This window comes from Erpetoichthys calabaricus, chromosome 16, assembly GCF_900747795.2.
Source record: "Erpetoichthys calabaricus chromosome 16, fErpCal1.3, whole genome shotgun sequence".
In the NCBI taxonomy this organism is placed as follows: Eukaryota; Metazoa; Chordata; class Cladistia; order Polypteriformes; family Polypteridae; genus Erpetoichthys; species Erpetoichthys calabaricus.
In genome coordinates this window covers 88,169,287-88,196,184 of record NC_041409.2, presented here as the reverse complement: position 1 = coordinate 88,196,184, position 26,898 = coordinate 88,169,287, and the positions used below count along the sequence as shown (strand labels likewise).

Genomic DNA, 26,898 nt, shown 5'->3' with positions numbered 1-26,898 from the left:
CAATTGCATTATTTAACAAGTGCAAATTTCTCATAAGAAAAAAAATTAAGTAACCTATTACTATCTCAAATCAGAAGCTTATGAGACTCAAGGACCTTGTTTCTGATATGGATGTAAGCAACACTGGAGCACCACAAGGAACAGTGCCGTCTCCTTTTCTCTTCCCTCTGTACACATATTCACGGGCCAATCAGGTGGTGTCATCAGCAGACATGGGCCAATGGACGTGTAGTCATAAGAAAAAAAATTAAGTAACCTATTACTATCTCAAATCAGAAGCTTATGAGACTCAAGGACCTTGTTTCTGATATGGATGTAAGCAACACTGGAGCACCACAAGGAACAGTGCCGTCTCCTTTTCTCTTCCCTCTGTACACATATTCACGGGCCAATCAGGTGGTGTCATCAGCAGACATGGGCCAATGGACGTGTAGTCATTGGTGGTCAGGCAGAAATGAAGAGGAGACAAAACATAGCCCTGAGGAGGTCCAGTGCTCAGGGTCTGGTACACTAACTGATATTCACTCATCTTAACCGTCAGACGTCCATTACTTAGAAAGTCAGAGATTCAGAGACATAGTGGCATAGTCCATATTTATACTGAGAAATTTCCATGGTTAATATGACTCTGGAAAATGGACAGCGCTCTTTTTTCCTCCAAACTGGTTTTCCAATTTGGCACTTTCTGCAGTTTTACAGATGGGCAACTGGAGGTTGCAGTCAGTGGTGAACAGAAAGAAAAGAAGTTTGTTGAGGACACTACCCTGACTGGCCTGATCACAGCCTGGCTTGATTTCCTTTATTAAAAATTCAGTGGAGGGAAAAAAATTAACACTAGCCATTTTCCAGCGATGCTGCTAATGCAGAAGATAAACTGCTGAAGTTTGTTGATGGCAGCACCCTTATCACAGACTGGGATGTGGTGCCATATTGGAAAGTCAATAGTTTAACAGATGGATCACTAAAAGTGCAGCCATTGGTGTACAAAGAGAAAAGGAGACGGAACACAACCAGAGGGGACCTTACTGATATTCGCCTATGTTCACTGTCTGGCGTCTGTTACTTAGAAAATCAGAGATCCAGAGACATATGACACCAGTTTACAACGGAGAAAATTGGGGTGTTACTTACGTTTTCACATGCCAGTATTTCCATGGTTAATACGACTTTGGAAAATGGACAGTCTGAATCCCACCTTCATCTTTAAACCCTCCCGACTTTCTAATAGGATTATAAAAGAGCATTCAGAGTAAAGAAAAAAAAAGGGCGAACTATGGAAAAGAGCCGCGTGTAGGAGTATCCTGCCTTCTGCCAATATTAACTTTCAATTACTCGCGGGTTGCAGGGTGTTTCACACATTCTTCCACGGCTTTATGGCCGAGAGGATCGACGTCCAAGAAAACCGAGCCGAAGTGCGTGCAGCGCTGTGTGTGTGTGAGTGAGAGAGAGTGAGAGAGAGAGAACACACAGAGGTGTGGTTTCAGACAGTGCCAACATTCTCACACACACACACACAGAAGACTGACAGAATAGGAAGTGACGACTCCAAACGAAAAAAAAAAACAACATACACACAACAACTTTTTTTGTTTGTGGAAAAGCTAAACGGATTGTTATGCCGAGCGGAGCAGGAATTTGAAGGTAACGTGATGCGTTTTTATTCACTTGTTTCTACTCACGAAGTTGAGTGTTGAGAGACTAAGACGGTGGGCTGCTCCTCGCGTGCACGACGAGTGGGTGCAGCCTGCGCGTTGGCTTCTTGTCTCGGTTGTCGGAGGACGAATTCAACGCTGCAAGTAATTGACAAGGACATATGGTGCACTTTTCTTGTTTCGTCCGAAACAAAGCGTAAAAAAGTGGAATGACGCGTTGGAGACCCCCCCCTTCCCCTTCTAAGACGAGTGCCGCGCCTGCGGCAGGGCGTGTTATGGAGAAGCACTTAAATTTGCCCTGTCGAGTAGCAATGTTTATAAATACATGAAGAGGAAAAAAAGAACTTCAAACGGGCGTGCATCCAGCATATGCCGAGCTTGCGCGATGTCCACTCTTTGGGGGGGGGGTGAGTAGGGGGTCAAAAAGCCTGCGACGTTGCACCGAACACCTCCCAGCCCCGCGCCACTGGTTCGTCGAGGTAAAAAGAAGTGAAGCGAAACCGACGAGTGTCAAACGGCAGCGAAGTGGCGTCGGGAAACTTTTTTTCTGCCATTGGGAAAGCGAGTGGTCGGCGTCCTGCCGTCAAAGCGGTTGTAACATTATATTCATCGACGTGTCAACAATTAGCATCAAGTTGCCAACAAGCGTTTAACTGGTCTTACGTAAATCCAGGCATTTATTTTCTAAGTTAGTGCAGTGTTAAAGGAAACCATTGTATGGAAAAAAAATGCTTGGATGGGACGCAGTTGATCTGGAGTCATTTATCAAACTGCACTGCCACGGGCGAAAAAGCGTGCAGACTTTCCGCATGGAGCGACCCTCTGCGTAGGCATTGCACGCCGCCGAGAGACGCCCGATATAAAATTAATAATCGGCCTGTCCATATTACAGAGCCCTAAGTTGTGCTGTCCGTCTCTAAGCCGTTTATGGATCATTTTACTTTAATGAACACAATCTCAGCGATCATCGGAAACGCGCCTGTCCTATTTATGATTTGGAAACTGAACCAGGTTTACCAGGTACTTAGAGTCATCAACCCAACCCCCCCAAATGTTGAAAAATGAAATCTCTTGTTTAGTCATATGCACAATTAATACAGGCTGTTTCGAAAAACGAAACCCTGATCTGTTGTAAAGATTACTTGCACAAGTTAATTACTTTGCTGAGCAGCTGTATGCAACTAACTAGTTCAAGCTACAGTTGTACTAAAATATTGTAAATTAAAAATCTTTTAAAATTTTCTTATGCATTATTGTATGCCCCCTGCAAAAGAAGGGCATGTTTTTGTAGTACATGGAGGATCGTCACAAATGATGGGCACCCTTTGTTATCCAAAACAGTTTAAAACACGTCACTCGATGAACAACCAGCTAATAAAAAAAAATTGGCAAGTACAGGGTGAGTGAAAATTATGTTAACATTTGAATTGCGGAAACAATTTATTCACAAAACATACTTCATATGTGCAAGATGATTTACAGGAGTGGCTCAACCTGTTCATCATGTTCAACACATGTACCATATGTGGCATATAAAATGTCCACAAAAATTGTATACAAGTATATACATAGCAGTACCATTAGTGTTAACATACTTTTTGACTCACCCTATGTATTGTTATTCTGATATTAAGGTTTCATTAACTTGCTGCATATACAAACGTAAAGAAATGTTGTTTATCTCGATGAAAAAAGAACCCACAGTTGTCTCTGAGACAACTTGAAACTGACAAAAGTAATTGGCACCCATAATTATTAATTCCGTAATTGATCAAAAAAAAGACTGCTTTAGAGTTTTGATTCAACAGAACATCTAATAAATAAACAAAGTTTGTCCCGATGTTCATCACAACGCAATCACCAAGTGAGAGGAAGAGTAAATATCTTAAAGCTACAGTTTTAGATATGGTGATTAATAAAAAAAATTAAATGCATGAACATGATTTGAAAAATCGAAGGAAAAACATAAGCGTTAAATTTTAATTTAATTTGGGAAAAAATTGTATATCATGGTTGTGAGAAATGTGGCAGCACTGTCACATCATCCACACGTAATCGAGGCTACCACTCTAGCCAGAATCAGAAAGGGAGATGATGCTTTCATTCCACATATACCAGTGATTTCCAGTGAACTCACTTTCGAATTCAACCAACTTCAATTTCCAGTACATCTTGCATGTGTAAAGTCCGTAAATGAAACGCAAGGACAATCATTTAAAACTATTGGAGTTTACCTCAAAGAACACCAGCTGTACATCGCCTGTTCCAGACTAGGATCAGGAAAGAATTTATACATTCTTGCCCCTAATGGCAAAATGAAAAGCGTTGTGTATCATAAGGCAAAATGATTATTACCAACTATAATCCTTAATTTGTTAATAATGGCAGTTTTAACTTTTGAACAATATTTGAGTAATAAATTAATTGTCAAATAATGCATGGAAAGTGTTTTAAGTTTTTTCCAACCTGAGCAGCAGCTGGGCATCCCCGCTAGTTACAAATAATAACACAAATGAAAGTGGCATGGACAAAAATGGTGGGACACTTAACCAAACATTTTTTTGCACCACTGCAAACCAGCGATTCCTGGAGCTCTCCATGAGACTTCTGTACCAGTCCACAGGTCGTTTGGCCCACTCGTCCTGAGCAAACTGCTCCAGGTGTGCCAGCTTGGAAGGGGGTCTTCTCCAGATGGCATGTTTCAGTTGATGTTTGGTGGAATTCAAATCGGTGCTCATAGAAGGCCACTTAAGAACAGTCCAGTATTTTGTTCTTCGCCATTCTTGGGTACTTGTAGCTGTGTGTTTTGACTTATTATCCTGACCTGCAACTGAGATAGAGCTTTCTAACACTGTAGTACGTTTTACATCAGAATGTCTTGATAGTCTTGACATTTCGTTATTCCCTGCACAGACTCGAGGCAACCTACACTAGACACAGAGAAGCCATTTCTCACAGTAGTTATTGTGCTCTTTTCTTTGAAAACATAATTTTTTCATCTGTAGACACAGAGCCGATGTCACTTGCCAAAGGCCATTCTTCCAGAAGCATTGTGGTTTATCAATAGTCATTCTAGTATGGCTTTTTACTGTGTTTCTTTCAACCATGGAGTCCTCCAGGGTCTTCTTCCATTGAGCCCAGCCTCACTCAAAACGCGATCAGACACAAACTGAACTCCAGGGTCAAGGTTCATCAGTATCTCTTTGGAAGTTGTCCTTGGCTTTTTGCCTAAAATTCTCAATATCCTCCTGCACATTCCAGGGTCCATTGTCCTCTCCTGGGCATGTCCAGGGAGGATGACTACAGACCCATGAACCTTACATTTTTTTAATAATATTTGCAACTGTTGTCACAGGATTATCAAGCTGCTTAGAGAGCGTCTTCTAGCCTTTGCCTTTAACATGGTTGTCTATAATTTTTCTTTCTGATCACCTCAGACATCTCTCTCCATTGCATTGTCTGGTCCATGTTTGGTGTGGGACACATGATGATACTCAGGTCTGGTGCCACCATTAAGGCAAATTAGGCCTAGGGCACAGATCGTGAAGGGGGAAAAACCCAGCCGCACGGGTTAGCTACCAAATAGTCAGTTGGCCCACTAGTAAGCTTGGCCTAGGGTGCAAAATAACCTAGCACTGGCACTGATGATACCAAACATCAGAGTGACAACTTTTCTCCATTTAAGTAGGTTGAATGACTGATTGCATGACTGGAGATGTGTGATACGAATGAAAGAAAACAGCTAACTTGGAAAATCACTCAATTCCAATTATTTATGATCCTTTCTAAGGGTATCAACAAATGTGTCCAGGCCATTTTAGAATCTGTTTGTAGAATAAGCGATACTTGATCTCTTGTCACACTTGCTTTGATTTACTTGATGAAATATCAAAGGCATGCAGATATATGTGGGACAATGACTTTTCATTTCATACCTTTTCATGAGGCATGTAGCACTTTTTCAATGAGCAGTAAGGGGACCTACAGATTTGTCCACATCTATAAATCTCTCATAGGATACCGTCCAAAGACATAGAGGTTAGGTGGATTGGCATTGGTAAATAGGCCTTAGTGTGTGTTTGTGTTGTGGTATGTGTTCACCGTGTAGTGGACTGTCACCCTGTCCAGTGACTGATCCTGCCTAATGCCCGATGCTGGCTGAGATAGACTCTGGCTGCCTTGCTACCCTGTCTTGAATAATCGGCTTAGGAGGATGGATAGATAGGTGGATGGCAACAGCACACTAAACAAGGCAGTGTTCTGTGCTCTGATATGAATAGAAAGTTTAACTTTATAATTGAATAACTGAACATAGTGTTTGGACTAAAATATATTTTGCAATTACAGTTTCATTTCAAAGCCAAAACAATTTTAGAAAGCAAAAGTAATCATCTGAATAACGGACACTTCCTATAAACTCTTGTCCTGTACTTAGTTTAGCACTTAATCTCTGACTGTACCTTTATGCTTTAGGAGTCCTGAATACAAATGGTAATTGTTACACTGACACATTCTCGGAAAGATTTGATTCTAATTTTGTAATTTTGTGAGGCTAAGACCACGATTTCACAGAAATCTTCAAGGTAATGCCAACCCTTGATTTGATTTTGTGCTTAGCTGGAAATCTGAATCTTCCTAATAAAGTTAGAAAAATTAACAGGAAGAGTACAGACTGGAGCGGGATTAGAATACTACTGTCAGATGACCATCAATCCCAAACCACACAGGTCTGGTATCTCTGATTTTGATGATTTTCAGGTTAAGGGTATTGCTGAAGGGTCCAACGTGACATACTCTCTTCTGGAAGTAATGGGATTTGAAACGACAACCTTCCAGTTGCCAGTGCAGATCCGTAGCCTCAGGGCTACTACTCCAAACAGGTAGAGCTGACTAATGAACATTCTTATTACATTGTTTGAGTCAGATAACTCTCCCACAACCTTATTTTTAAGTATACTGTAACTGGTTGGAGCTTTGGAGTTCTGTAGCTAGACTCACTCTGTTGGCTCCAATTGAAATCAACTCCACCTACTTGGAACTCCAGGGTGGAGGCTTCGGGCTACAGAGATACATGTATGCTTGAGCCACTCTGATCCAAAATGAGTTCCTTTTGTGTGAAGGAGGTAACATTTCCCAAAGCTCCTGCAGATGTCCCCCACCAGCCTGAAGGCTAAATTGACAGTAACACCTGCAACAACCTTGCCCTCCAGCTTTAATGAAGGACCGGGCAATCCCTGGGGGAAATTTGGCTTTTTACAGAAGTTCAATGAACAAATATTATTATATTGTAACAAACAACAATCTCTCTCTCAAATATACACCACAATGACTAAAAAAGGAAAGAAAAGTAAAAAGAAAGAAAACTGAATTGGCTAAGAATAAAAAGAGCAGTCACAGTGATAAATTGTAAAGGAGTATTGCTGAAGGAGTAAAGGAGGCCCAGTTGCATTTCTTGACACACTTCTGCTGAATGATTTGTTGCCTCAAAGTCATCTGTGTTAGTGTGTCAGAGAAAGCATGTGTATTATCGTTCATAATGGCAGTCTGTTCTGTTTTCATTCTCTCCTCCACTAACTACCTCTAGAGGTCCAGAGTGCGTCCCATAATTGACCATGTCTTGTTGATTCTGTGGACCTCCCCTAAAGTGATGTTACCAGCCTAGCACACCACAGTGTTGAAAATCAGACCATTCAAAATACGGTTCAAGTTAATGCCGAGCCATATAGTGCTGTACTATGGTACCAGCTTGCTTCTAAGCTTCAATTCAGAAGACGTCTTAATTTGATTTGGGGCCTTTAAAAAGGCATTCTGTGATAAGTCGTTTTATACAGGACACATAATATAATTTAAAACCAATGCCAGTCTACAGTATATGTACCACTTCTCAATGCTATCACTTTGCCCTCCAACTTTAATGCAGAGTGGATTTTTATTTGATTTAGGGTCTTTAACAGAGCATGTTTTTTTTTTAGTTTCACACAGCACTCAAAATGACAGTTCAGAACTAAGTTGTATGTATGCAGTGTTGTTCCATGCCACTACTGTGCCCTCCGGCTTTAAAAGAATACCCAAAAATTATACATTTTTTATGTTACTTACCCCATGTGTTTTGTAGTAAGGTCTGAGTAAAAGGTTAATCTTGTTTTTTCATAGAGGACAGTCATAAAAAAGTTTATGATATAATATAAAACATTATAAATAGTTGTCTTGAAACTGGTTTACTCACAACCTTTTGTAAACATGTTGTGGTGCAGCCTTTAATTAAAAAAACAAACAAAAAAAAAACCCAAATCTGGACTTTACAGACTTGTCAAACTCCAGACCCATTTCCATATTACCCTTTCTTTCTAAAATTCTGGAGAAGGTTGTCTTTTGACAGCTGCAAATAATTAGGGTTAGGGTCAAAATGGCATTTTTGAAGAATTTCATTCTGGTTTTAAGACCCATCACAGCACGGAGTCTGCACTTCATAGGTTTCTAAGTGATCTCTTTTTAATAAGTCATTCTTGGAATGCTGCTGTTTTATTGCTGTTAGATCTGACAGCAGCATTTGATAACAGTTGACCATGACATCTTTATCGTCCATCTTGAGCAGTATGTGGTTATACAAGGAACTGCTTAGGAATGGTTCAGGTCATACCTCACGAGCACAAGTTTTTCAGTCAGCTTGGGCATTTTCTCCTCATTCTCGGTACCCTATCACCTATGGGGTCCCTCAAGGATCTATTCTGGTGCCTACTGTTTTTTCACTGTACATGTTTGTTTTAGGATCCATTTTTAAAAAAACACAGCATTTCCTTCCATTGCCTCACAGATGTGATACACAAATGCAGTATATTTTTCACAGAAACAGATTAAAACAATTCTCTTAAGTCTTTATTGAAATGTCTAGAAAATATTAAAAGACGGATGTCACTAAATAAGTCTAAATGACAAAAAACAGAGTTTGTGTGTTTTGAACCTTCTGATCATTCTTGTGCTAAATTAATCTTGGCCCCTTGACAACCATCTGTAAACTCCGTAAAAAAAATCTTGGTGTGATTTATTTATTTATTTATTTTGATAATTCTGTCAAATTTTATAAACAAATTAACTCCATTGTTAAAGCCTGTTTTTGTCAGCTCAGGCTATTGGCTAATGTCAAGCCATTTCTTTTTGTACATGATGTTGAAATACTAATTCATGCATTTGTCTCTTTTCGGCTTGACTATTACAACTTATTATACATTGGAGTAAATCGGTCATCCCTTGCTCGTCTTCAGTTTATCCAGAATCCTGCTGCCAGACTTTTAACAGGCTCATGAAAAGAGAATCACATCATTCTAGTCTTGGCTTTTCCTCACTGGCTTCCTGTTCACTACTGGATTGAGTTTAAAGTTTTACTGTTTGTTTTTAAGTTCCTAAAGAGTTTAGCACCCTTTTTATCTTACTGACCTCTTGCACCCTTACTCTCCTTCACGATCATTGAGGTCCTCTGACCAGATGTTATCGGTTGTGCCAAATTCTTTCTAGACTTAAGCTCACAGGGCGTCATTCTTTGGAATTGTCTACCTTTTTATATTAGGTCAGCACTAACTTTGGTCACTTTTAAACTCCGCCTGAAAGTCTAACTTTTTGACTTAGCTTTCTAAACTTGTATTTATTTTTCATGTATTTATTTACTGTGTGTGTGTGTATATATATATATATATATATATATATATATATATACACATGAGTCACGATCACTGATCTACATGCATACTAAATCAACAGGACATACATTTAACTGGGACAATGTACAAGTAAGATTTAAGGCCAGTACCAAAGGTGCCAGAGAGCTGGCTGGATCTTGGCTATCAAATGAGAACGCCATCAACAGACATTTGGACATAAACCTGGCATATGCAGACTTAAGAAGAACATGTTCATAATAAATAAAATCTTTACAACTAATAACCCCGCCCCCCCCCATTCACACTGACTTAGCCCCCCCCACCCCATGTAACTTTTGCTATATATTGCCTTTGATTCTTGTAAGTCTAAGCATTATCCTCTGATGAAGGCCCCTGGTAGGGGCTGAAAGCTCAAGAATAAAAACTACTTTGATACGTGATTCATTTTCTCCCTTTGTGGATCTCCAGCTGCAAATATGCAAACCGTATCACAGACCTTCTCTTCCATATATATATATATATATATATATATATATATATATATATATATTCACGGCATTCGTAGTCTGTGTCACAATCTGATTGTATGGGTGGTTACCTTCCAGGTAACGCTTGTGGTTGGCCAGCAATCTGCTAACATCCGCCACGGTGCCCTCAGTTTGTGAGGAGCAGATCATAGAATGGTTGAAATAGTTTACTGTCAAATAAATGCAAAGAGTACGCGACACGTGTTTCGCCCTCATTATGGGCTCATCAGGCGTATATAAACACAATCTTTAAGTCCATCCTCGTATATTGTAAGAACTGGTTTTGCTTGAGATATGGTCAGTCATGAAATACAACAACAGACAAAGTACATGATGATCAACTAACATTTTATGCTGTGGGGACGGAAATGAAAAGGGAATTCTGGGAAAGGAACCGCTGAGGTAGATGGGATGTGGTGATGTCATCATTGGGGGACCAGAGAGAAGGAAGGAACCCGGAAGTGGCATGATCTGCTGGCTAGGGTGAACTCAAGGCTGCGTTTTCTTGTCTTTCCTGTCGGAACAAAGAGAGAGCAGTTAGTACTCTGTCGTCATCCCCTGACCTGTGATTTCGCGCTGCTTGTTGGGTCTTTAAGCTGCTCCCTAAACGCTCGTGCGTGACTATATATACATATATATACTCGCATGTCAGTTGATTGGGGGATTCACCTCACTGTCTTGTGGATTGCAGTCCAAATTGTAAGCAAGTAGGCCACACGTTCTGTCTAGGTTGGTTAACAAAGTATATACAGTATACAGTGTAATTCAAATACATGACCAGTGACAGAAAAATTGATAGACACTAGGAATGACCTATTAAATAAAATACCCAGTCATAAAGTTAAAGAAAAAAAAAGTGTTAATGCATGAAAGCAGATCAATGATAAATAGCTGACGATAGTTTCAATTTCTTTGTAGTGAAGTGACTTGGATTGATTGCTTTATTGTCCACGCCTTCCCTCAGGCAATTATTTACTCATACAGCTCTGAATGTGGGAAGCAAAAAAAAAAACCAAAACAGACACGCAGCAGGTTTGAATCTAAGGTGGGGTGTCAGTATTGTGCCGTTTGTGTGTTTATTTTGGTGGTGGGCGGGATTCCGTGGGAGATTCCAGCAATTTACCCAGGGTCTAAAATCTTGCTATTATTTTGAGAGGTGAAATTAAACAGGAATGAGTGAATAAATGTACCTTAACACAGATTAGGTTTCTTTCTAGAGTCAATTCACCCCTTTAAATTACAGTAATTGCATTGATAGGCATCAGTGACTCCAAAGTAGAAAAATATTTTACAAAATTGATCAATATTTGAATACGATTGTTTCTAATTTGTTAGTTTTCCTCATATTGTATACCTGGGAGTGACTGTCTCACTTTCCTGTAGTTCTTTATAACCAGTCAGTATAGTTGATAGGCAATGTGATGTAGTGCTTAAGGTACTGGATTTCATACCTAAAAGGTTTAAAATCTCACTGTATATAACCCTAAGCAAGTTACTACTGTGCATATACTGTAAATAGGCATTTAGTGGCTATAAAAAGTTGGTTTGGGTAGAGGATGCATCAAAATATACTGTATAATATTTACTGGATGCAGATATCTAATGATAATATGCTGGATTCAAGTTCAATGCCCTGAATGTTGCCTATGTAGAGTTTGCATGTTCTCCCTGTGTCTGATTGGGTCAGGGTTTCCAGATTCCTAAAAAATGTATAGCCCAAAGATCTCTTAAAACAAATAGCAAATTTTCCTCCAAAAAATGCTTGGGGTAGAAATAAATGACACACTGGAAAGCAAGGTGTATTGTCAAAGCGAGAAGGTTAGGTACATGCCATCAGAACCCAAAAAGGTGGTGGGGCTGTCCCCTCAGAGATTTTCCAACAGTAAAGAGCATATACAAGTGTGAGTAGCAGGCAAATGGGTGCCAGAGGGATAAAAAAAACATGGTAAAAATGTGGTGGTTGGGGGGTTAAATAATAGCACAAAGTACTGCGTTGTGTTTTTAAAAAAAAAAAAGTAGCCTAAAAATCTAACAGAAGCCTGTTGCTCCCAATGGCCGAAAATGATGAAAAATAGTCGTTTTGAGTGAAAAAACTGTGGACCTGGCAGCACCACCATGGGTTTCCGTCCCGCATCCCCAAAGATATGCAGTTTAGGTTAACTGGTAATTCCAAATTGATGCTGTGTAAGCGTGGATGTGTGCACCAGCAAGCTCTGGACAAGGCTCTTTCCTGCCTTTCATCAAGTGCCTGCCAAGACAGGCACCAGTCCCATGACCCTGAATTAGATGAAACAGGTCTGAGGGTGTTGTTATTCTCAAATTACTGACTTTACTAAACATTACTTATTTTTCCAAACTTCTTATTCAAAGCAACTTTCAAATCTTTAGGAGAGAAACATGTTGCATGCTTCTTAATCCAGGGCTTGTGCATTTTTGGAGCTCTTGAGCCGTGTCCCTCATTTTTTGTATGTCTGTCAGTTTTCATCAGCACTCTTTCTTCCAGTTAGATCTGGAGAGTTTTACTGACAACTGTTTGCATTCCTCCTTACGAGAAAAGTACATTTACTCATTTTGTTGAAGGGTGGTATGGTGATGCGGTGATAAGCACTATTACTTCATAGTTCCAGGGGCTTACCTAGGTTTGAATCATGGCCCAGCAGCTCAGTCGGTGCAGTTTGCACATTCCTAATGTGTCCGTGTGGGATTTCTGTGGGTGTTGTGGTTTCCTTCTTTATCCTAAAAAACATCCAAGTTAGATTAACTAGAAACTTTAAATTAGACCACTGTGGGAGTGTGCCCTGAAGTGAACAAGCATCTCATTCAGGTTTATACCTGCTTTGTATTTACAGCTCCTGGGATGACCCTTGGCTCCTGTGACAATGTAATAAAATTAGTAGGTTCAAAATTGTACAGATAAGATAGCTTACTATTTTAATCCAAAGTTTCTTACAAACTATGCACATCTAGGATACTTGTTTCTGTACTTTTATAGTTCAAGGACTAGCAGTTTAGGTGACTCACTGTAAGTCACACAGTGATTGGGAATGAACCAACAATGTTCTGCTTCACAGTCCAGTCTCTTAGCAACTAGGCCACACTGTCTTTGAGCCTGTGGTGAAACCTTTAGCCTTCATGTTGCAGTGAGAATCTGCCAGTTAGCCCCAAGCAGAAGAAGACCCTCATTTTCTAATTCCTTCACTATAAATAATCTGGTTGACTGAATTTAGACTTTCTCTGAAACATCAGTGCATGCTGATTTTTCTTTTTTTTAGATCACAAGGATATACTTGTTCTGCTTTACCTTAACAAGCTTGTTTATTTACTAAAAATGAGGTTTATAAAGATGAGTAGCCTGGACACTGGTGTGAAAGACCAATAGTCTAATAAATACGTGTAGTATTTTGTTCTTGTCTACTCATTAAAAATGTCATTTCCTATAGAAGTTCTCGTTCCAGCTAAAGAGAATGTAGAGCAGTAAATTCAACGAGAAGGCACACCTGGGTGAATATTTGTTAAAAATCAAAACAAAAATTGTAGTGAACAAGGAGCCCAATTAAAACGGTTTTGTTTACAGGTGTGCTGTAGCTACGGATCTTCAGGTTTTTGGTAGTGTGAATTTCCCATTGGGATTAATAAAGTATCTCTATCTATCTATCTATCTATCTATCTATCTATCTATCTATCTATCTATCTATCTATCTATCTATCTATCTATCTATCTATCTGATATATAGTGCCTTTCTATCTATCTATCTATCTATCCATCCATCCATCCATCCTACCATCCATCCATCCATCCATCCATCCATCCATCCATCCATCCATCTATCTACTGCAGCCACTTGCCAAGTCCTTGTCCAACTTTGCCTGAATTTGTGAATTAACAAGCAGGTTAGGTGAATTGCTGCTGACTGAGTGTTTATGTGTTCACTGTGCAATGGACTGGGACCCCATCTAGGGATTGTTCCTGCGTTGCACTCAATGACTGCTGGGATAAGCTCTAGGTGCCCCGCGCTACCCTATCCTGGATAAGTGCGTTTGGAAGGTGGATTCATGGTTTGAGCTACTTAGCCCTGCCTGTTCTGTGTTGCTGCATGGTCCTGACTTGATTTAATCACATAATTAGTCTTACGTTTGTAACAGCAAGGATGAAATAGTGATAAACTGTTCATAGCTGATGTGTAACAGCTCTCGGGACCTAGGTTTCATATCTGTTCTGATTGCTGCGGACGTTAGTTCATGTATATTCTCACTATGCTTGCAGGGGTTTTCTTTAGGTTGTTGGGTTATTCACCATTTTAGAGATGTGCATGTTAGGTTAATTACTAATCTTAAATTGACCCTCTGTTAGTAAGGGTTTGTACCCAATTTTGGACTGATGTCTTATCAAGGTATGTTTTCTGCTTTCGATCTGATGATAGTGGAATTGCCTCTGGCCCAGTAGTGTAGGCAGAAAGATAGATAGATAGATAGATAGAACTTTATTTTTCCCCAGGGGGAAATTTGGCATTTTACAAAAGCTCTTTAAATAAATAATTATATAAATAATCAGGAAAAAAATACACACACAGACACACACCAGAATGACTAAAAAGCAAGATAATTAAAAAGTAAGAAAACATCTGATTTGGCAGTCACAGTAAGGTGCTATACACTTCTAGTCAAAAGGTTTAGAATGCATCAGTTTTACTTCAGATTTAATCAGTTAAAATGCAACAAATTACCTAAAATGGTGAAAAGGTAAGCAGTGCCAGAGGTTTACATTTAAAGTTTAGATAAGCAAAAACTGAAAAAAGGAAATATCAGAATATTACAAATGGGCCTTTTTTGGAGACAACTAATAGGTTACAACCTACAGATGTTCTGCAGCAATTCAAGTAAATGAAGCCTTGCAAGTTGAAGCAAACTATTTGCACTGGTGTCCCAACTTTTGTTGATTACTTGAAAACCCTCTGTCTTTCTTGAAGTAGAGTTAGAACAGACTGTGTTACAACCAGGGCTGTGGAGTCGGAGTTGAGGAATCGGAGTCGGAGACAATTTTGGGTACCTGGAGTCGGGGAAAATCTACCGACTCTTACTCTTAATAAATTTAAATTGTAATAAAAAAAATACAGCAAGTTCAAATGTCCCATTTCACAAACAATAGTACTTCTCTGATGTAAGGATAAAGCCCAATACTTCCAATACAACTCGGAGTCCTGCCACGTGCAAAAGTTCGCTGACAACACTGCTATCGTGGGCTGCATCAGGAGTGGGCAGGAGGAGGAGTATAGGAACCTAATCAAGGACTTTGTTAAATGGTGCGACTCAAACCACCTACACCTGAACACCAGCAAAACCAAGGAGCTGGTGGTGGATTTTAGGAGGACCAGGCCCCTCGTGGACACCGTGATCATCAGAGGTGACTGTGTGCAGAGCGTGCAGACCTATAAATACCTGGGAGTGCAGCTGGATGATAAATTGGACTGGACTGCCAATACTGATGCTCTGTGGAAGAGAGGACAGAGCCGACTATACTTCCTTAGAAGGCTGGCGTCCTTCATTATCTGCAATAAGATGCTGCAGATGTTCAAACAGACGTTTGTGGCGAGCACCCTCTTCTACGTGTTGGTGTGCTATGGAGGCAGCATAAAGAAGAGGGACGCCTCACGCCTGGACAGACTGGTGAGGAAGGCAGGCTCTATTGTTGGCACTGAGCTGGACAGTTTGACATACGTGGCAGAGCGACGGGCGCTGAGCAGACTCCTGTCAATCATGGAGAATCCACTGCATCCACTGAACAGGATCATCTCCAGACAGAGGAGCAGCTTCAGCGACAGACTGCTGTCACCATCCTGCTCCACTGACAGACTGAGGAGATCGTTCCTCCCCCACACTATGCGACTCTTCAATTCCACTGGGGGGGTAAACGTTAACATTATACAAAGTTATTGTCTGTCTGTTATACCTGCATTGTTATCACTCTTTAATTTAATATTTTCTTTATCAGTATGCTGCTGCTGGAGTATGGGAATTTCCCCTTGAGATTAATAAAGTATCGATCTATGGATCCATCGATCGCTAGCCCAGTACATAGTTGTGTTACTACTAGTGTGAAATTCAGATGAGCTGTTATACAATCTAACATTCACATATTGTAATCTGGATTATGGTAATTTACAAAAAGTATTTTCATTTTATTTCAGATGTAATGTGTTTAACAAGTTCATTTGAGTATAAACAAGGGTAATGATGTAGGTAGAGGTGTGTGCTATGGCCTGATGTGTGTTCAGGGATTCTTGTCTTTTGTTTAAACTGGCCAATACGATAGAGAGTCAGCTTTCTAGCCAGTAGTTCTGTGGTTAAATGACGTGTATGTTGCCTTCCGTTAATCAACGTGGAAAATACATTAGCATATTAAATACAGAGGAGTCGGAGTCAGAAGTACCAGAAACTAAGGAGTCAGAGTCAAAGGATTTATCTACCAACTCCACAGGCCTGGTTACAACATCCCCTGAAGTACTGCTTGGACAATATTTCAGTGCTGATGGCAAGAAATCACAATTAACAAATGAAGTGAGACCGAGAATTAGTACCTTTAGAAGTGTAGGCCTTTCATTTAGAGAAATTGGAACAAAAATCAAAGTGTCATTGAGTACTGTGGTGTCCTACACAATCCAAAGGCAATTGGAAACTGGAAGAAATGTTGATAGGAAGAGATCTGGCAGAGCCAAAGTTTCTGAGGGTCACCAGCTTGCGTGATCACAGGCGCCTCACAGCTTTACAGCTTAACAGTGCTGGTCAAAAAAAGCAAGTGTCCGTTTCTACTGTGAAGAGAAGACTTTGTGCTGCAGGTTTGACAGGGCGAGTAGCAGTAAAAAAAAGCAATTTCTTAAAGGACAAAATAGGGCCCTGAAATACCGGCTGTGGACTCCTGCAGACGCAACAAAGTCTCCTCTTCACAGTAGAAACAGAGACTTGCTTTTTTTCGACCACTGTTAAGTTGTGCTTGAAACACAACTTTCTAAATGTTTTAAAAAATAAAATAGTCTGTATTCATTGTTCTCTCTTTGAAAGATGGCCTGGTATCAGTGTGGTACAGATATTTAGGATACATATAGAATTACCAGTTGTGACCAGGTGTTGGAATGAGGTCAACACTGAAATCCTTCTTGAGTGTCGTAAAAGACAATCGGACCATATAAATTTCTGCCCCTTTGAAGCGGGCAGTTGGCCATCCTGGGTGAACCTAGAAAATGACTGTTAAACTGGCAGAGGGAGATTTAGAATTACCCCCCTAAGATCCCTAACAAGTTTGAAAATGGACAGATACTTAGATATTTAGAACTGATTACATATTTCCTTCCATCCATTTTCTAAACCCACTTATACAGAGCCATTGTCATGGGGAATCTGGAAACTATCCCAGGAAGCACCAGGCACAAGGCAGGGACAATCCCTGGGCAGGGTGCCGGCCCATCACAGGGTGAACACACACACACACCCACACACACTTAATTTAAGGCCAATTTAGCATCGCTACTCCAGCTAACCTGCATGGCTTTGGACTGTAGGAGGAAACTGGGACACCCAGAGGAAACCCACACAAACGTAGAGATTAAATACACGCTCCACGCTGGGGTTACTCAGGAACACTAGTTTCGTTGTTGTGAGGAAGAAGCCTTACCACTGCACCACCAATACACCTTGATTGCTTACATGATTTTTTTTTTTTTTTTGAGTGCTACTCAGCTACTGGAGTTAGTATCATAAACACTGCTTCCTTGACCGGAGCCTTCCTGTATTTGACTGTGTTAGTGTGTTACTTGTTGATATACTCTTGTTTGTTTTGCAAATCGCCCTGTGATGGAGTTTAAAAGACTGATTGATTTTTAGAGTTTCCGTGCACAGTCCAAAGACATGTTCCTAGGTCGACTGATTACATTTGGCATGCTGTCAGTGAGGAGGTGTGTAAAGTTGCCTTACAATTAGTTGATCCGTTTTTCACCAGAGTTGCCACCCTCTGTGCTCTTATTGCTGCCAGAGCAGGTTATAGATCTGCATAACTGGAAAACTGGGCACAGAAACTAGATGAAAAGAGTGATTAAATATTTGCAACTTGAAGGAATACTCCACCCTAGAATGATATTTTTATTTATATGCTGCTTACCCCTTATTGTGTGTAGTGATATCTAAGAAAAAAATGTAATCTTGTGTTCATGGAGAACATACATAATGAAGTTGGTGACAGAACTGGACCCAGTGGTGTCCAATGCAGGACAACAGCAAACAATATCAAAATCTTAGATGGGAAAATTTCATGTAACTCATGTTCCATAATTCACACATCAAGTCTATCAGAAACATTGCTACACAAAAATACTAGATTAAAAAGTTTTTATGGTCACCAAGACAAACTACATGTTTGGGTGGAGTATTCCTTTAAAGCTCCTGCAACCTCTATGGTGCAAAGTACGGAATTCTGCCTCTGGAAAAATGTGGCGTCTAACCTTAACCCAGTGAAAGTTCTTTTTCAGTTTGAATTATTAGCTATTAACTGCCATGGTGTAACTTGGAAAGTGCTAGAGGCTCATTTCATATTCTGATCCATGTGTCAAAATGTCGGTGTAATCTTTGTCTCTTGTGAACTGCAGGGTCTTTTGGATTTCTTTTCATGTGAAGCTCTCATTTCACTGGTGTTGGCTATTACAGTACTCGGCGTCACTTCCACACCTCACATGGATATCTGTGATATTGCATGTTTTCTACAAAATCGCTTGTTTCCCTGCATTCCTGGTTCCTCTCACAGTCCTAAAGTATGGCAGTAATCAGTGCCTACTGGGCCTGATGTTATAAATGTAATTTAGGGCCTTTTATTATCCCATTCAAAGATAATCAAGAAAATTTGTACTCGTTAATTCTATTAAGTAACATGTCACAACAACAACATGTACTTCTATAGCAAGCTTTCATACACAGCATGTAGCTCAAAGCGCTTTACAAGATGTCAAGGAGAAAGTTACAAGAAAAGAGAAAAACAAATAAGATTACGTTAGAATATTAATGAATAAGTAACAAAGAAAAGTAAATAAATTAATCCACACGATTTTATAAAATATAGGTACAGTGGGTGAAATAAGTATTTGTTCCCCTGCTGAATTTGTAAGTTTGCTCATTTACAAAAAAATGAACAGTCTCTAAATTTTGTGGTAGTTTCATTTTAATGGAGAGAGACAGAATATCAACCAAAAAATCCAGAAAAAACTCATTACATAAAAGTTATAAATTGATTTGCATGTCATTGAGTAAAATAAGTCTTTGATCCCCTACAACTCGGCCAGAATTCTGGCTCCCATGTGGCATACAGATTACAGTCAATCAATCAATCAATCAATTACAGATGCTCCTAATCTCAACTCTTTATGTGTACTGTATACTCTTAACCTGTAGGGAAGGGGAAACAGAGGAATTATTAATAACAAATGAAAAATGATCAGTTTTGGATAATGTTGATTTTGTACCAGTGAGGTGAACCTCGGTTTTATCCAGGATTTAATTTCTGCTATGCAGTCAATAAGCAAGGAGGGTGGAAAGGAAAAAGTAGGTTTGCTAGTGAGGTTAAGTTGGGTGTCATCATCATAACAGTGGAAGTTAATGTTATATTTATGCAAGATATTGCAGAGAGGAAGGAGGTAAATAATGAAAAGGAGGGGCCCCAGGACAGAGCCCTGGGGCACACCTGAAGTAACAGCGGTGGGTTGGGATTTAAAAGTTTGAAGCTGAACAAACTGAGTGCGGCCTAAAAGATAGGATCTAAACCAATCTAGTGGAGTGTGGGTAATGCCAATCGAAGATAATCTATTGAGAAGAGTATTGTGATAAATAGTGTGTCAAATGCCACAGTCAGATCAAGAAAGATGAGAATAGTGATTAAACCAGAATCAGCTGCCATAAGGAGGTTGTTAGTAATTTTCATAAGTGCCTCTTCTGTACTATGGAGTGGGCGAAAACCAGACTGGAACTGTTCATACAGCTTATTTGAGATAAATGAGAATAAAGTTGAATAGCCACTATTTTTTCAAGAATTTTGGAAATAAAGGGTACATTAGAAATAGAACGAAAATTACTGAAATTAGTAGGATCGACACCAGGTTTTCTCAGTATTGGAGTTATTGCAGCAGTTTTAAAAGATAAAGGAACAGTTCCAGTGGTGAGAGAGGAGTGAATTATAGAAGAAATAAGAGGAACCAAAGAAGGGAGACAGGCTTTTACCAGAACTGTGGGAAGGGGATCCAGTTGACTGGTGGATAGCTTAGACTTACAGACGAGATCTGAGGTTTCTGAGAAAGTAGGAAGCTGAAAAGTGGAAATTGAGTGAGTAAGTGGATGAAATTCAAATGAAGTACTGGATGAATCCATATCGAGAGACTGGTGTATCCTCTGGGTTTTTTCATTAAAAAAGGACATAAGGGAGTTGCAAAAATTAGTTGAATAAAGGTGAGAAGGTAGAGAACCCCAGGGTTGCGTGATATTATTAAACAGTGAAAACAGTGACTTGGTGTACCGTTATTGGAAGAAATTATGTGAGTATAATTGTTAGATTTGGTTTGAGCAGTACAGTCCTTGTAATATAGCATATGGGTTTTATACATCTCTTAGTTTTGTTATACAACCGTTCAAGTTGCCGGCCTTTGGTTTTCAAAAGCCGAAGCTCAGGCGTGAACCAGGGAGCAGAAAAAGAGAAAGAAACACATCTAGTTTTAATGGAGAATGAGAGTTAAGAATACCATAGAGACCAGTACTATAGTGTGAAACCAGTTCTTCAGGAGTGGATAAATTATGAATGTCCATAAGGAAATCAATACTAGAGGAAAGAAAATCCAAGTTAATATTCTTAATATTACAGAAAGACATAAGATGGGGAAGCGTAGTAATAGAAAGAGCAAGTTTAACATTGAATGAAAGAACAAAACGATCAGTTATGGGGAGTTCATCTGCAGTAAAGTCAAGGGGGGTAACTCCAGAGCGGCAGAGCAAATCCAAGATATGGCCTTTAGAGTGAGTAGGAACATCAGTATGCTGCTGGAATCCAAAACTCTAAAGGCAGGATGTAAAGTCTCTAGTAAGAGTGACATTGTTATTATCCATATGTATATTAAAATCCCCCAGAAGTATTATTTTTGATGAAACAGCTGATAGGTGTGTAAGAAGAACAGCAAAGTCATTCAAAAAGACATTATTTGATTTAGGGGGGTGGTAAACAGTTGCAATTATAGTAGGAATAGGTCCAGTCAATTGACACACATTGGATTAATAAAAGCTGAATGTCAGAACAGACAACGGCAGGACTTTCCACTTCTTGCGATAAATTATTGTGAGACCTCCTCCCCGGCCAGAGCCATGGGGTTGACAGATGTAAACAAACCTCGGGGGAGTGGATTCATTATGTTGGGAAAAGTCATGAAGTTGTTGCCATGTCTCGATTAGACAAAAAAAAGTCAAACTTACGATTGGTGGGGAAATCCTGGATGAGATGCCCCTTGCCTGTAAGTGAGCGGATGTTCAACAAACCAAAGTTGACAATGATGTTATCGCATTTGGCAATGGTGTTAACCGACCAAGCTAGGCTGGCTAACACACTGTGGTCAGCAACTCTGCCTATGTTACATGGAGGATGTCAAGAGTTGGACCAGATGGAGTTTATTTGAGGTGTCAGGCTGGAGACTCCGGCGGGACTCACGGTGGATTTATCTCCGACGGGGGAGGAATATGTTGTCCGGGTAGAGATACAGCCCAGTCAGCGGAGGCTTGGATAGGTGGAAGTGTATTCGGAGGAGCTTGGCAGCTGAGTACTGAATCAGGCCCGTCACAGGTAGGATGGTGAGCAACAGGTGGGATCAAACAAATCCGAACCAAATTAATATCCTACCAGTCCACATTGTAGGCGAGAACACAGACAACTCAGACATCCGGAGAACAGAACCGGGTAAGTCTCAAAACAGGATTAGGCTGAAACTAGTCCATATACAACCACACTGAAGTGTCAACAGAATCATCAGTTGAGCTAAAAATAACTGAAATATAATATTAGAAGAATAAGTCTGCCAAATGAAAACAGTTGCTCAGTCCATTAAATCGTAAACGAATCGTTTAAAAAGTTACCGGCGAGCAGCGGCAACCAGTCCCCCCGGCGTTCACGCAACCGGAAGTTATCTCTTTGCAGTTTTTTTAAATGTTCCACAGTATTAGCCTGGAATATCTCTGTTGGTAAGGTATTCTAGAGTTTTGGTGCTTAACAGCAAAAGGCCACCTTGCCACTTCTTTTAAGCTTGACTCTTGGAAATAGAAGCAGACCACCATTAGAAGATCTAAGGTTACGACGTGGAATGTAGGGGGGCAGGCATCCCAAAACACAGGAGGGGGCAAAGGTTATTTAAGGCTTTATACAGCATTTATAAACCTTTGAGAACATATTCACTAAGGTAAGAGTTGCATAGTTTGGCGTCCAAAGCTCAAAAAGTTAACACCACTTTACTAAGCTTCCCCCGGGAAGGGAAGGTATATGCAATGGCATGATTCACTAGAGAGTGATCAAAAAAAAAAGCAGTCGACTGGGCAGGTTTTTAACAAAACACAGTTTTACTCAAGCCGTGCTATGACATTTTGAAACGTTTGTCCCTCCACCATTTGCCTTTATCTCTAGGCGAGTCGTCTTTCTTTCCATTTGTGCAAGCACGAATGGCAGGGCGTCAGTTTTGTCACACTTGATCTCCACACTCCAGCAAAACCACCTAGTGGATGCTGTGAGAAAGTTGACCTTTGTGTTTGTTTTATAGCCGTGATTGGTGATAAAAATCAAGCCACGTCAGTCATTGTTTGAGACTGCAGCAAAGTGCTGTGTAACTTAAAACTGAAATCAAGAGTATACACATTGTGTTCAGAGGGGGAGTGAGAGGAGGATTATTTTTCTATTTGGTTAGGAGGAGAAGTTCAAGATAAAATGTCTTCATTGCAAAATTTTAAAATAAATAGCAATGCCTGGGCCTGTGGTTTTGAATTTAGATCTTTTTCCAGGCTTAGTTTTTCTACCCTTAGGACATATAGCTTGGATCCCAAGCATTGTGACCTCAGCAGAAGTTTTTTTTGTAATGAAGTGTCTTTGACAGCTGCACAAAGTTGTTTGTTTAGTAGGGATATTTTAATTATTTTTATGATTTTTTTAGTAGTGATTTTTTTTTTTTAGTTACATGTTGGCAAAAGCCAGTACAGAGATTTTTTGAGTGGTTGGGGTATTCAGTTGATGATTTAAGTGGTGTTTAGGACAGGGGTGTCCAACTCTGGACCTGGAGTGCTACAGTAGCTGCAGGTTTTCATTCTAATCATCTTCTTAATTAGTGGCAATTTTTCTGTTAATTAACTGTTTAGCCTTCATTTTAATTGAATTCCTGTTTAAGACACATAGAGCCTTAATCATTTCTTTTTTCTTTAATTAAGAGCCAAACAATAATGGGATGCAAAACTGAGCCAACTACTTGACCAACTAACCGGTGTCCATCTTACAATAAGTGAAAATAAAGAAAGGTGATGGTCTCAGTATTGTTGATCTGCTCAGCTCCACAAAACATTTTGATGGTGGTGTTAAATAAAAATGATTAAAAGAAAATCAACAGTTTTGAAAATGTTTGCTCTGGCACAATGAGAAAACTAACAAGCCATGGAATTAAATAACTGATTTAACTAACGACAAGACTCGGCTTCTAATTAGCAAAGCTGGATGGAGTGAAATTGGTTGCAGTTTGAGGCCCTGACTTAGCAGGACGTTTGTTGGCTTACTTTGTATTTCATTTCTGTTTGGGTGCCATTTAAGGAGAAAATGAGGCAATTCAGAGGACTGAATCTTTAAAAAAAAATGTCAGTTAAAATGAAGGGAAAAAGCGTTAATGAGCAGCAAAAACTGGTCATGTGTTAAGCTAAGGGTTAGAATGAAATCCTGCAGACATAGAGGTGCTGCTTGCGCTGATCGACACATTTACAAAACAAAAGACGCTGATGGTAGAGGTGTGAAGGGATTTAAGGTGGGTCGGGAATTACGAGTTTTTTTGTAGGCTTCAGGAATTCTAGTGTTAAATTAAATAAAAGGATTGCAGAAATCGATCATGTAGTAAATCAAAAAGTATTTTTTTTTAATCAAAGCAAGAAGGACCAGCCCTCTACCTTTGCAGACACTTCTTATAATATTCAAAGCCTTAATATTGTTTTCAGTTAAAATATTTGCATTGATCGATGTGTTTACCATTATTAAAACTGCCACCATTGGATGGTCTGGGCAGCCCTGGTTAATCTTATTTATTCTAATGCTTCTGAACCTTTCTTTTGATTTTTAATTTTTCTTGGTGTAATATAGTATTTGTCTTCTGAAAATCTGACAGGGTTTGGCTCCTTGTGACCAAGTGAATCTGATTATGAAGCTAAGCATGTTTGGACACAGCCAGTACTTGGATGGGAGACCAACCAGGAGAAGCTTGGGTTGCTGCTGGAAAAATCGTTCGTGAGGCCAGTAGGGGGTGCTTACCCTGTGGTCTGAATATAGATGCCATGACGGGGACACTGGGGCCATCCTTCGTATAAAATGTAAAACCGAGGTAATGACTCTCTCTGGTCATTAAAGATTCCTGGGCATCCTTTGTAAAGCACCCCTTCACCATTTAACAGCTCATGTGTGATGAATGTACTGGTGCAAAAATGGCTGCCGTCACATCATTCAGATGGACGCAGCACATTAGTGGTGGTTGAAGAGGCTCCCCACTCACTGTGTAATGCACTTTGAGTAGTGAGAAAAGCTCTATATAAATGTAAAGTACTATAATTATATTTCAGTGTTGTTTCCTTACAGTCCATCTGGAAGTGGAGTTTGCAGGATTACATCTTTACTTTATAATAAAGTTGGGCGACTGGTGCTGGTGAGACATATTTGGCTTGAATAACAGTGTACTCTACATGTATTGGGGTAGGAATTGCTAGCAATGCAACAGTATCCCTATACATGGGTAACAATATAATAAAACTGGGATTGTTTTTTTTTTTAAAGATTATGCAAATTTAATTCTGCATTTTTTTTACAGGTGGTCTGTTTTATTTGAATGAAATCTTATCCCTATGCAAACATATGTCAATCTATTACTCCTACTAAGAAAAACCCTTGACTCTGTTAACTCCGTATAAATCTTAAAAGACTGAGAATATTCAGTTATCGGTTATGTAACAAATATTGATACTTTGTGTAAATTGTTCTGAAAAGACATCTTATGTTTGTTAGTGCTGACAACCAAAAGTTGAGATCAGAATAACCATCTTCTAAACTCCCTCATCCAGAGCAGAGTCACAAGGAAGCCAGAGCCTATCTCAGCAAGCACTGGGTGCAAGGTGTGAACAATCTCTGGATGGACAAGCAGTCCATCACAGGATGAATACACACAAGTACACATTAGAGCCAATTAGCATCGCCAGTTCACCTAACCTGCATATGTTTGTACTGTGGGAAGAAAGTGGAGTACCTGGAGGACATGCATACTAATATGCAGAAAGCACCTGGGACATGAGCCCTGGTCTCCTTGCTGATAGGCTGCAGTGTGGCCACTGACTCAACATGCTGCCTGAGACTAGAATATTTCATATCAAAATATTGTTTTAATGTATATAAATATGTGCTTACAGTTCTTGGGACTACTATGAATATGTGTTCCATTAGGTAGAAATAGATCAATAAATTGTGCTAGGGAATGGCAACTTCTTGCAAATTCATTGGATGTACAAGTAAAAATTTTATTGCACTCTGTACATATAACAAAGTACTCCTACTAACATTTTCATACATAAGCAAAATGTGTTGATTGCCCTTCAATTGTCAAGTACAGTGCTGATAAAAGTGTCATAATTAACCATCTGTACTTTTTATTTTTTAAGAACATTGTCCTTTTTTTTTTTCCTTTTGTTTGTGGATATTTTTTACAACCCACATTGTGATGAACTTTGGCCAGTCGCAATAGAAGTAATCAAGGCATGAGGAGTACTGCAGCCAAATTTAACGTGTGCTTTCAGTTGAGATTCTTTCTCCTTAAGAAACTGTCAATTCTAAATTCAATATAAATCTGCAGTATTTATATCATCTGGAGTTGGAAAGAGTATTCTAGTTTGTATGGTGCTGGGTACTTGATTCTAATACATCATCCATCAATCCATCCATCCATTTTCTTAATTTGCTTAATTTGGTCTCAGGGAAGCTGGAGCCTATCCCAGTAAGCATCAGTTGCAAGGCAGGAACAACCCCAAGACTGGGCGCCAGTCCATTCCAGGGTGGTCATTAATGCTTCATAATTGCATGATTCATGTTAAGCTGTTTCTTCACTCTAACAGTGAAAAATCCAAAATGAACTAAAATGTTTGACTTAAACGCAGACAGAATATTAGGTATAGGAACTTATCCAGCAGTGCTAATGTTTTCAGTGCACCATTTGTTGGAATGCATTTTGTTCAGTAAAGTGCTAATAAAATCCATTGCTGTTACTTTCCCAAAGCCGGTGCTTTGCAAATGTTAGCATTATTGCAGAGATTTCTATATTTGTACCTAGCATAAAAAATGCAAAAAAAATTCCCAGACCATGATCTGTACTAATGATCAATTGTGTTGCAAACTATTGTGATATTCTACTGTATCAATTTTTGTGCACCTCTTAGTTGGTATGATTTAGATGGTTGTATTCCTGCAGTAATCCTAGTATACCTGCCATAAAAAGCTATCTCATTTGCAGTCGGGGGTCAGCAATGATGACAAGAAGCTGTGACAGAACTGTTGAGACATATCTAGACTTCAGTGAAGTAGGCATGGTTGAATGCAGCGGTTCTCAACCAGGGCATGATGACCCAATAGGGAGCCCCAGTAAATTTCTGGGGTTGGGCTGTATGATGATGGGAAAGTAATTATAAAAAAGAAGCAAAATAATTTAATCACTAAAAATTAAGCAGTTATGTTAAACTTCCATCCATCCATCCATCCTCTTCCGCTTATCCGAGGTCGGGTCGCAGGGG

General features: G+C 39.6%; 1 protein-coding gene across 1 annotated transcript in view; it reads left to right on the top strand.

The window, feature by feature from the left end:
• Nucleotides 1-1,481: 1,481 nt before the first annotated feature.
• Nucleotides 1,482-26,898, top strand: part of mideasb (mitotic deacetylase associated SANT domain protein b) — a 106,066-nt gene continuing 80,649 nt past the window's right edge. The window contains exon 1 of the mRNA XM_028822321.2: nucleotides 1,482-1,641. The gene's annotated coding sequence lies outside the window, so the exon portion shown is untranslated. The remainder of the gene's footprint in view (nucleotides 1,642-26,898) is intronic.